Here is a 10,785-nt window from a genome sequence, read left to right as displayed (position 1 = left end):
TTTTGAAGTTTATGTTTGGTTTGATGAGCTTTGGAGCCTTGACAAGTTAGGTCATTTTGGCCATTCTTAAGTGCTTGTTTATCAGTATCATTTTGGTATGTTGTGATGGCATGTAAATGGTCATTGATGATATCATTTGGTAGATAAATGAACTAGGTTTTGATCTTGACGTATGGTCATATTGATTTATTAATTAATGATGTTTTGATATATATATGTGTTGCCTTTGAGTGGCATATTGGTTAGATGAAATAGGATAATTATGAGTGTTTGAATGATGTTTAGGTCAATTGAATGTGTGTACAAATGGGATGGACGGTTAGGTGTGTTTTGGCCTTAAAATGGCATGCTTTTAGGGTAACAATATGGATCACACGGCCTAGGACACGGGCTGTCACACGGGCGTGTGTCATTTGTAAATTCTTAGTGTACTAAGTCAATGAGTTACACGGCCTAGCACACGACCTGCGACATGGCCATGTGTTGTAAGTTAGAGAGTTACACAGTCTGCACACGGCCTGCGACATGGCCGTGTCATCCAACTTAATGAGTTATACAGCTAGAGATACGAGCTAGACACAGCCGTGTCTCCCTTTGTTCGATTGTTACAAGGCATGGCGTATGTCATACGGCCGTGTGACCCCTGTTTTCAAATTTTTGCAACTTTTCCCAAATCTTCTATTTTGTTTCAAATTAGTCCCGAATGGCTTCTAAGCTATTTTTAGGGCCTCGAAGGCTCAATTTAGGGACCAGGTATATATGTTTGATTGTTTTTTTGAGAAGATTAATTTATTTAATGTTATGATGTTAAATGTTATTCTAAATATTCGGTAATACACAGCAGCCCTAATTCGGTGACGGGAATAGGTTAGAGGTGTTACATATACAATATGGTCATTTGGGTTGGCGCTTTCCTGAGGTTTTTGAAGCTATGGAGGTCGGTAAGTAGCATTTTGTTTAACAGGGTTAGAATTATTACCTCCTCTCCGATTTCTGCCCTATCTCAAATTCGAGTTATCTCTCCAACAAAGATTGTAAGTATTTGAATAAGCATTTTTGACCTCATTCCCTATGCAATTCACGTTCTGAGTTAGGTTATCAAAATATTGGCTAAGAGGTTTATCTCCACAAAATATTTTAGATCCCCTAGATGTTGATTCTATCAAGTTGAGTCTATCCAAAATCTGTTGATATCCATCGTCCTTCTGAATAGCTTTCACAACGAATGGTCTTTAGCCATAAGTGAATCTTTAGTTTTGCCACTGGTAGGAATTCATCGCCAAGTTTACTATAAAATCGTAAGCATCCTCGTATGTTCGGCTCATCAAGTGTCCTCTTGCGGCTCCATCTAATACTAATCGCACATGTACATACAACCCATTATAGAACATCTACAACCTCAAGCATTCGGGTAGGCCATAATGCGGACATCTCTGGATCAACATCTTAAATCACTCCCAAGCTTCGTGAAAACTATCTCCTTCTAGTTGCTTAAACCTGACAATCTCTCTCCTGAGTTTCATCATCTTGCTAATAGGAAAAGACTTGTGTAGAAACTTCTCTGCAAGTTCATTCCATGTCATTATAGATCTTGGTTCCTGTGAATCTAACCAAGAAAAAGCATTATCAATTGAGGAGAATGTCAACAACCGAGATTGAATAGCATTATCAGTGACCCCATTAAATTTAAACATATTACAAATTTGGACAAACCATTTAAAGTGTTGATTTGGGTCCTCCGTCATTGTTCCTTTAAACTGTATATTGTTCTGGATCATAGCTAGTTTAATTTCAAAGTTATTTTTCGTGATGGTTGGCCTTGCAATGCTACATTGTACCATACCCAAAGTTGGTAGCGCATAATTTATTAGTGACCTTTCTTCTCGTACCATCTGTGGGTTTAACGGTAATTGTGGTGGTGGTAAATCTAGTATGTTAGCTTCGTCAAGTTCGTCGAATAGTGGGTTTTCTCGTGGTGAATTACCAACATCAAGTGGGTTATTTTGCATCTGTTTTTGCTATTGCTGCTTGGAACGACGAAAATGTGCAAGTGTACACAATCGCAACAAGTAATAAAGTGACAAGTAAATGTCGAGTTATTGTACCCACAAGGACTATAAAAGAATTATTTATGAAAGTAAGTTTAAACACTTTGGTGATAGAAAAATATTTGGATTTAGGAAATGATTAAAAACTATAAAACAAAGTAAAATAAAATAAAGTTCTAATGCATGATTTCAAAGGCTGATTTTAATCAAGATGATATCATTGTGTTGGATTAATTACATTCCTTTAACTTAGAATATTAAACTTATGTTTATACTACTAAGAACAAATTCAAGGCAACTCGGTAATTTGCTAACTACAGCTCATACATACTTATTAAATTAATCAATCTCTTGAACATTTTTCAATGTCAATCCAAGCGATTAATCAATCTTCATAAGCATATAAAAGATCAAGTGAGGTAACAGAGTATTTCCACCTTGAAACAGTTTAATCACAATAATCTTGCAAGTTATGCAAGACATATGTATCGCCAAATACAATGCTAAATTATCTTCAGCTACCTTAGAAGAATAAACATGCACTAATTAAGTATAGTGTTGATTAATTACAATTTCAATACGATTTAATAATTAATTCATTAGTTATCTCACAATTAATATTGCAAGAATAACTTAGGCATGATTTTACTTAATCAAGCATCTTATCGAGGCCTATAACAGCACAAACACAATTTTAATATTCAAGCAAGCAAGATATAATCAACCCAACATGGATTAAATTCAAGATAAATTGATTAAAATAACCATTTCAATAGCATAAATATTCATAAACATGATTGTCAAAACAATAACGAAATTTAAAGAGATAGGGAACAAGAAGCAAATTCGGTGTTTCTCCGTGGCTTAACTGATTGCTCCGTTCTTTGTTCTCTGTTGTCCTCGAGTATAAAGGTGACTTATGAATACTTCAATTGCTGCTCAAAAATGGCTGATTAGGACCTCTTTCCGAAGAGAAGAAACCGACACTTGAACAAAAAGGGAAATAGAAAGGAAAAGTTGAGATCAAGTGAGAGAGTAGAAGAGAGAATGAGAGTGTGAGAGTGTGAGCAATGATTTGATTGATCAGCAAGGGGTGGCTTTTATAGATGGTTGTGGCTGATAAAAAAAGCAAATTCCATCAGCCAAAGAGACCCCCCATGGCCGGCCACATGAATGGGAAAGTTGAGAGATTCAACTTTGCTAAATAGTCTGGGGCAAATCTGTAAAGCCACATTTTTTGTAGGGGTTTGAATGCAAGGTTGAAAGTTCTTCAATGGCCGCAGAGGGTATCCATGTAGACCTGAAAAAGATAGAGGCTATTTTAGAATGGAAACAATCCAACAATGTTTCCAAAATCTGAAGTTTCATTGGTTTAATCAAGTACTATAATAGATTTTTTGAAAGGTTCTCTCTAATTGCCACTCTCCAAACAAAGTTGTTGAGGAAGAATGTTTTGTTTAAATGGATGGATGATCAACAAGCGAGCTTTGAAAAGCTAGTGGTTGTGTTAACTAAAGGTCTCGCATTAATTTAGATCAAGACTGGAGAATAGTATCTTGTGTATAGCGATGCATCCTATACTGGCCTTGGTTATGTGTTGATGCAAGGAGGAAAAGTAGTTGCCTATACATTGAGGCAATTGAAACAGCATTAGTACAACTATCTGACACATGAATTGGAGTTGACAACAGTGGCAGTCGCACAAAAAATTTGGAGACACTACTTATATGGTGAGTAGTGCTATATATATACTAATCATAAGAGTCTAAAGTATCTTCTCACCCAAAAATAGTTGAACTTGAGGCAACGGAGGTGAATAAAGCTATTAAAGAACTATGACTGTGTAACTGAATACCACCCCAGAGAAGCCAATGTAGTGGCAGATGCTCTAAGTAGAAAATCGATGATTGATCTAATAGAAATGTTTGCTAGGTTAAGTCTAGTGGATAATGGAGGCTTACTAGCTAAACTACAAGTGAAACAGACCTTAGTTAATGAGATTAAGGCTAAACATTTGTTAGATGTGTTCTTATTGACATGGGTTAAGTAGGTGGAAGATGACAAAACTGAGGACTATGGGTTTAATGACGAGGGTATTTTGTGCTTCTGTGGGAGGTATTGTGTGCCAAACGATAAGGATTTAAAATAGTCCATACTTCGGGAAGTGTATGCTAGCCCTTATTTTATGCAGCCTAGAGGAAATAAGATGTATCGGGATTTAAAGGAACTATACTGGTTGCTTGGACTAAAACGTGAGGTGGCAAAATTTGTAGCTAAGTGCCTAAAGTGTCAACAAGTGAAAACTAAACATCAGTTCCCTTTCCACTTATTAAAGCCATTTAAAAATACGTCCGTAGAAGTGAGAATGGATAAAAATGGACTTTGTTAGTGGGTTCCCCTAACATCCACTAAGAAAGATTCAATATGGGTAATAGCATATTGATTAACTAAGTCAGCTCATTTCTTACCTGCCCATACTGATCATTATTTACAAAATCTGGTTAAGTTATACATTTTGGAAATTGTAAGGTATCATAGGGTACCCGTGTAACACCCCAAAATAGGGCTTAGGAGTTTTAGGGGTATTTTAAGAATTTTAACCTTAGAGTGTTTGAAATTTCGTGACATGGTATATCGATAATGTTCTCGAATATGATTTTTAGAAATTCAAATTAATTTTTGAAAATGTGATTTGGAAACCTTTAATTTTAGAAAACAGAGTGATTTTTAATAGAGTCAAAACTGTGAGCATTTATGTTGCAGTTTCGCCAATTTTTAAAATTGAACCTATTTCTTCCCCCACCAACATGTTTTCATGTTAGGTTTTCTCCCTTCGTTGTGCTGACCGTACCTTTGATTTCCCTAGCTCTCCCCACTCAATTTTAACTCCTAAATAGTGATTCTTTGAATTTTACTATTATCAAAGCCTTAAACCTCCATAAAATCTCTTCAAAACACCCAAAAACTCCATTAATTTCATAATTTTCAAGTTACAGGGTTTTCTCGGGTTTGCATCAGAAGTTTAATTTTCGTCAATCAAAAGTCCTTAAGCTCGTAAATTGAAATTTAAGCAATTTCATCCACATTTCATGCTAGCTGAATGCACTAGGGACCTATATCAACCCATACAAATCAAAATTTCACAATTTTACCATGGAATTTTACTAATTTTATAAATAAGTCACTAAATAACAATTTAATAAAAACTCCCTTTAAAAACTTGTGTATTTAACAACAAGGACCCATAATCTTTCATTAAATTTCAAGAATCATGAAACATGCTCATGGCAAAACCTTAAATATTTAACAATTTTGCAAATTAGTCCCTAGGCTAGCTAGATTAAACTACAATGATCCTGAAAACATAAAAATAATTAAAACAGGAGAAAATAACACTTACATGCAAGGATGGAGCTAGTCGAATATTCAAGTTGCAACAATGGAGGTCTTTCTCTCTAATTTCGATGGAAGCATTCAACTAAAGAAGATGATACTTTCATTGTAGGTTATTTTCCTATACTTATTTATTAAATTTCTTAATTAACCTTTAATTTAAACTAATTAAAACATCAATTTAATTCCTATCTTTGTTAACTAATAATAATGGTCTAATTACCATATAAATCGCTTTAATTTAAAATTTCATAGCTAATTGATACCTTTAACTGATAGAACTCAACTTTTGCACCTTTTACGATTTAGTTCTTTTCACTTAAGTAAGCATGCAACTGCCAAAATTTCTTAACAAAATTTCTATACAACCTTTCTAATATTCCATAAACATTAAAATAGTAATAAAATAAATATTTGCTCGTCAAATTTATGGTCCTGAAAGCACTATTCTGAATTCACTAAAAACGGGTTGTTACACTGATCCTACTCCTACACCTATGAATCATGGTTGTGTTTAAATGTCTTTGGGCGTTAGGTTGTAAGGAATTTTTTGGAGTGAGGGTACCTATCCGACCATAGCTAAGTACTGGTTGGAGGGAGTTGAAAGGATCCTAGAGCAGATGTCCTGTTTTGACAAGGAGAAGTTGGGTTGTGCAGTGTCCTTACTCGATGGTGAGACTCATCATTGGTGCAATACGGTTAGGAGAGGTACTATTTCTAATAGTTTAATGTATGAGTACTTTATCAAGGTTTTTAGGAGGAAGTTTACGGACGAGCAGTATATAGTGGCTTGTAGGCATGAGTTTCTGGATTTGATTCAAGGTGATTTGTAAGTAACTGATTATGAGGCTGAGTTTGTGTGACCCGGTTAGTATACTCCTAAGATGATACTTTCTGAGAGGGACTATTGTAAGAGGTTCCGATATGGGCATAATTGTGAGATTCTGGTTTATTTGGTAGCTCAAAATGTGGAGATGTTTGATGAGTTAGTTGAGAGAGCTAAGAAAGATGAGGAGACCTTAGTTGAGCCACCTCGTTTGGTGGTTACTGATTCTGATAAGAGAGCTTTTAATGGTGCATTGGGTAGACTGCCTAAAAGAGGGCTTGATAGTCATAGTTCTAGTAGGGTGCGAGATGTGGGTCTTGGCCGAGTCAGTCTAGGCAACAGAGTAGTGCTATTGTTAGTGCTACTAGTTCGACAGGAGTTCCCAGATGGCTGCATTGTCTACATTGTGAGCACAGGCATTCCGGAGAGTATCGTAAGTTGTCAAGTGGATGTTTTAAATATGGTTCGAAGGAAAATTTTTTGAGGGATTGTCTGAATAGAGTTGAGGTTTTGCAGACTCAGAGTTTGACACCTATTTTTGCGCTTGCTAGAGGCTATGGTAAAGGTAGTGGGAGACCAGTTGGGTAGTAAAATCCAGCTGTTAGGGAGCCAGAGAATCAGGATTCGACTAATGTTATTGCAGGTACTTTGACTTTGCAGTCTACTCCATCATTTTCTTTAGTTGATTCTAGTTCGATGCATTCGTATATCTTGAGTAAGTTGGCATACAAGTTAGGGATTCTTGTTGAGACTATTGGTTTGAGTATGACTATCATTAGTTCTTTTGGTAATAGTGTAGTAGTGAATAAAGTTTACTATAGATGCCCTCTTATAATTCAAGGACATGTTTTCTCTGTTGATCTTATGGAATTGTCTTTCTATGGATTTGATGTCATTCTTGGTATGTATTAGTTAAATGAGCATAAGGCTAGGGTAGATTTTGAGACTAAACGAATTACTTTGAGAAATAGTGATAGGTTGGAAATTGTTATTGTAGGCAAAAGATCGGGTTTTATGTCTAATGTGGTTTTGGCTATGAAGGCTGAAAAGATGAAGGGAAAAGGTTGTGAGACTTATTTAGCCTATGTGATGAATTCTTTAGTAAGGAGTTAAGAGTTCAAGATATTCACATTGTTAGGGATTTTCCTGACATGTTTCCTGTAGAGTTACCTGGTTTGCCACTGGATCAAGAAGTTGAGTTTAGAATTGAGCTCTATCCAGGTACTGTACTGGTGTCCATTGCGTCCTATCGCATTGCACCAAAAGAGCTCAAGGAATTAATGGTTAAATTGCAAGAGTTGCTTGATAGAGAGTTTATTTGACTGAGTGTATCTCCATAGGGTGGACCCCTTTTTTTGTGAAGAGGAAGGATGGTACGATGTGGATGTGTATTGATTATAGACAGTTGACCATTAAACATAAGTATCCTTTGCCTTGAATTGATGATTTGTTTGACCAGTTCTGAGGTGCAATGGTGTTTTCGAATATTGATCTTAGAACTGGGTATTACCAGTTGAAGGTGGAGGAGTCTGATGTGTTAAAAAATATTTTTAGGACTCGGTATGGGCACTATGAGTTTTTAGTTATTTGGATTAACTAATGCCCTTGCTGCGTTCATGGATTTGATGAATCGTGTGTTCCACTCGTATTTGGACCAATTTGTGGTTGTGTTTATAGATGATATTTTGGTATATTCTTATTCTCAAGAGGATCACGATGAGCATTTAAGGGTTGTTCCGCAGATTCTACGAGATAAGCAGTTCTATGCGAAATAAAAGAAGTGTGAATTTTGGTTTAAAGAAGTAGCATTCTTAGGTCATATTGTTTTGGCAGAAGGGGTTCGTGTGGATTTAAAGAAGATAGAGGCAATTTTAGAATGGAAACCGCCTAGGAGTGTTACCAAAGTTAGAAGTTTCTTGGGTTTGGCTGGTTATTGTCGTAGATTTGTTTAAGGGTATTCTCTTATTGATGCACCCTTAATGAAACTACTTCAGTAGGGCGTGGTGTTAGAATGGACTGATGCTAGGAAAAAGAGTTTTGAACAACTTAAGGCAGTTTTGACTAAGGAACCTATGTTGGTTCAACTGGAACATGGAAAAGATTTTATGGTTTATAGTGATGCTTCGTAATTGGGTATTGGTTGTGTGTTGATGCAAGAGGGAAAAGTTGTGGCTTATGCTTTGAGGAAGTTGAAGACTCCTGAGCGCAATTATCCTACTCAAGATTTGGAGCTAGTTGTTGTGGTTTTTGCACTTGAGATTTGGCATCATTATTTGTATAGAGAGAAGTGTGTTATCTATACGGATCATAAGAGCCTTAAGTACCTTCTCACCCAAAAGGAGTTGAATTTAAGGTAGAGGCATTGGATTGAGCTTTTAAACGATTATGATTATGTGATAGAGTATCATCCTAGCAAGACGAATGTTGTTGTTGATGATTTAACAAGAAAGTCGATGTTGGATTTAAGAGCTATGTTTGCGCGCTTGAGTTTAGCTAGTGATGGTGGTTTGTTAGATGAGCTTCAAAAGAGAACAACTTTATCACAACATATTAAGGAGAAGAAACCTTTAGATGGAGAATTATTAAAGAGGATTCGACAAGCTGAGCAAAGTATTAAGGGAGATTTTGATGTTGACAGTGATGGTATCTTGAATTTTTTAGGTAGGTTGTAATTTCCACATGACCTAGATTTGAGGCAAATGATTCATACCGAGGCATATAGTAGTCCTTAAGCTATACATCCTGGTAGTGATAAGATGTATCATGATGTTAGAGAGGTTTATTGGTGGCCTGGGTTGAAGCGTGATGTTACAGATTTTGTTTCGATGTATGGTTTGTCAAGAAGTTAAGGTAGAACACCAATTTCCTTTGGGTTTGTTGCAACTGATTGTGGTTCTTAAATGAAAGTGGGAAAAGATCACTATAGATTTTATTTCGGGTTTGCCTTTGACTCCATTGAGAAGGATTCGATTTGGGTTGTAGTTTATCGATTTTTGAAGAGTGTGCATTTCTTAACTGTGTGTACTAATTATTCTTTGCAGAAGTTAGCTAAGTTGTATATTGCTGAGATTGTTCATCTTCATGAGGTTCCAATTTCAATTATTTCAGATAGGGATCTACGGTTTATTTCGAGGTTTTAGAAGAGTTTGCAAGAAGCTTTGGGATCGAAGCTTAGTTTTAGTATGATTTACCATCCCCAAACAGATGGGCAGTCTGAAAGGGTAATTCAAGTTTTAGAGGATATGTTGCGAAGTTGTGTGATCGAGTTCAGTGGTAGTTGGGAGCGATATTTTCCCTTAGCAGAATTTGCTTACAATAATAGTTTTCAAGCAAGTATTCATATGGCACCATTTGAAGCGTTGTATGGTAGAAAGTGTAGAACTCCTTTGTGTTGGACATAATTGGATGAGAAGCAAGTTGTTGGACTAGATTTGGTTTGTGAGACTGAAGAAAAGGTAAAGTTGATTTGTGATTGGTTGAAAGCAGCGTTTGATAGGCAGAAATCTTATGTGGATTTGAAATGAAAAGATATAGATTTTCAAGTTGGTGATAAGGTGTTCTTGAAAGTGTCGCCGTGGAAAAATGTTTTGAGATTTGAAAGGAATGGTAAATTGAGTCCAAGGTATATTGGAGCTTATGAAGTTGTTGAGAGGATCGGTTCGATAGCTTATCGTTTTAAGTTGCCAACAAAACTTGACTGAATTCATGTTTCTATGTTAAGGAAGTATCATTTAGATCCATCGCATGTAGTGCCAGGTGAAGAAATCGAAGTTCGAGATGATCTTACTTATGAAAAAGAACGAGTTGAAATTTTAGCTCCTGAAGAAAAGGTTTTGTGTAATAAGAGAGTTTTGTTGGTTAAGGTTTTGTGGCAGAACCACAAGACTGAACGGGCTACTTCGGAAGCTAAAAAGACAATGAGATAGCAATATCCTTATTTGTTTAGTTCAGGTAATTTCGAGAACAAAATTCTTTCTGGAGAAGGAGAATTGTAACACCTCAAAATAGGGCCTATGAGTTTTTGAGGTATTTTAGGAATTTTAGCCTTAGATTGTTCATAATTTTTACGACATGGTATATAGGTAATGTTCTCGATTATAGTTTTTGGAAAATCAAATCAATTTTTGAAAATGTGCTTTAGAAACCTTTAATTTTAAAAAATGGAGTGATTTGTAACAAAGTCAAAACTGTGAGCATTTATGTTGCAGTTTCGTAAATTTTTAAAATTGAACCTATTTCTTCCCTTAACAACATGTTTTCACGTCAGTTTTTTCCATTCATTGTGCTTGTCGTCCCTTTGATTTCCCTAGCTCTCGCCACTCAATTTTGACTCCCAAACCGTGATTCTTTGATTTCTACTATTATCTAAGCCTTTGACCTGCATAAAATATCTTCAAAACATCGAAAAACTCCATTGATTTCACCATTATAAAGTTAATGGGTTTTCTCGAGTTTGCATCGAAAGTTCAATTTTCGTTAATCAAAGGTAATTTTTTGATTCCTTATGAGTTTTTCATG

General features: G+C 35.8%; 1 non-coding gene across 1 annotated transcript; it reads left to right on the top strand.

Annotated features, from left to right (window-relative positions):
* Positions 1-1,413: 1,413 nt before the first annotated feature.
* Positions 1,414-1,520, top strand: LOC128035833 (small nucleolar RNA R71). Its single transcript, XR_008192380.1, has one exon. It is a non-coding gene; the product is annotated as a small nucleolar RNA R71 (small nucleolar RNA).
* The last annotated feature ends 9,265 nt before the right edge of the window (positions 1,521-10,785 follow it).

The sequence above is a fragment of the Gossypium raimondii genome, chromosome 12 (genome assembly GCF_025698545.1).
Source record: "Gossypium raimondii isolate GPD5lz chromosome 12, ASM2569854v1, whole genome shotgun sequence".
Lineage (NCBI taxonomy): Eukaryota > Viridiplantae > Streptophyta > Magnoliopsida > Malvales > Malvaceae > Gossypium > Gossypium raimondii.
This window is presented reverse-complemented; position numbering and strand designations above follow the sequence as displayed.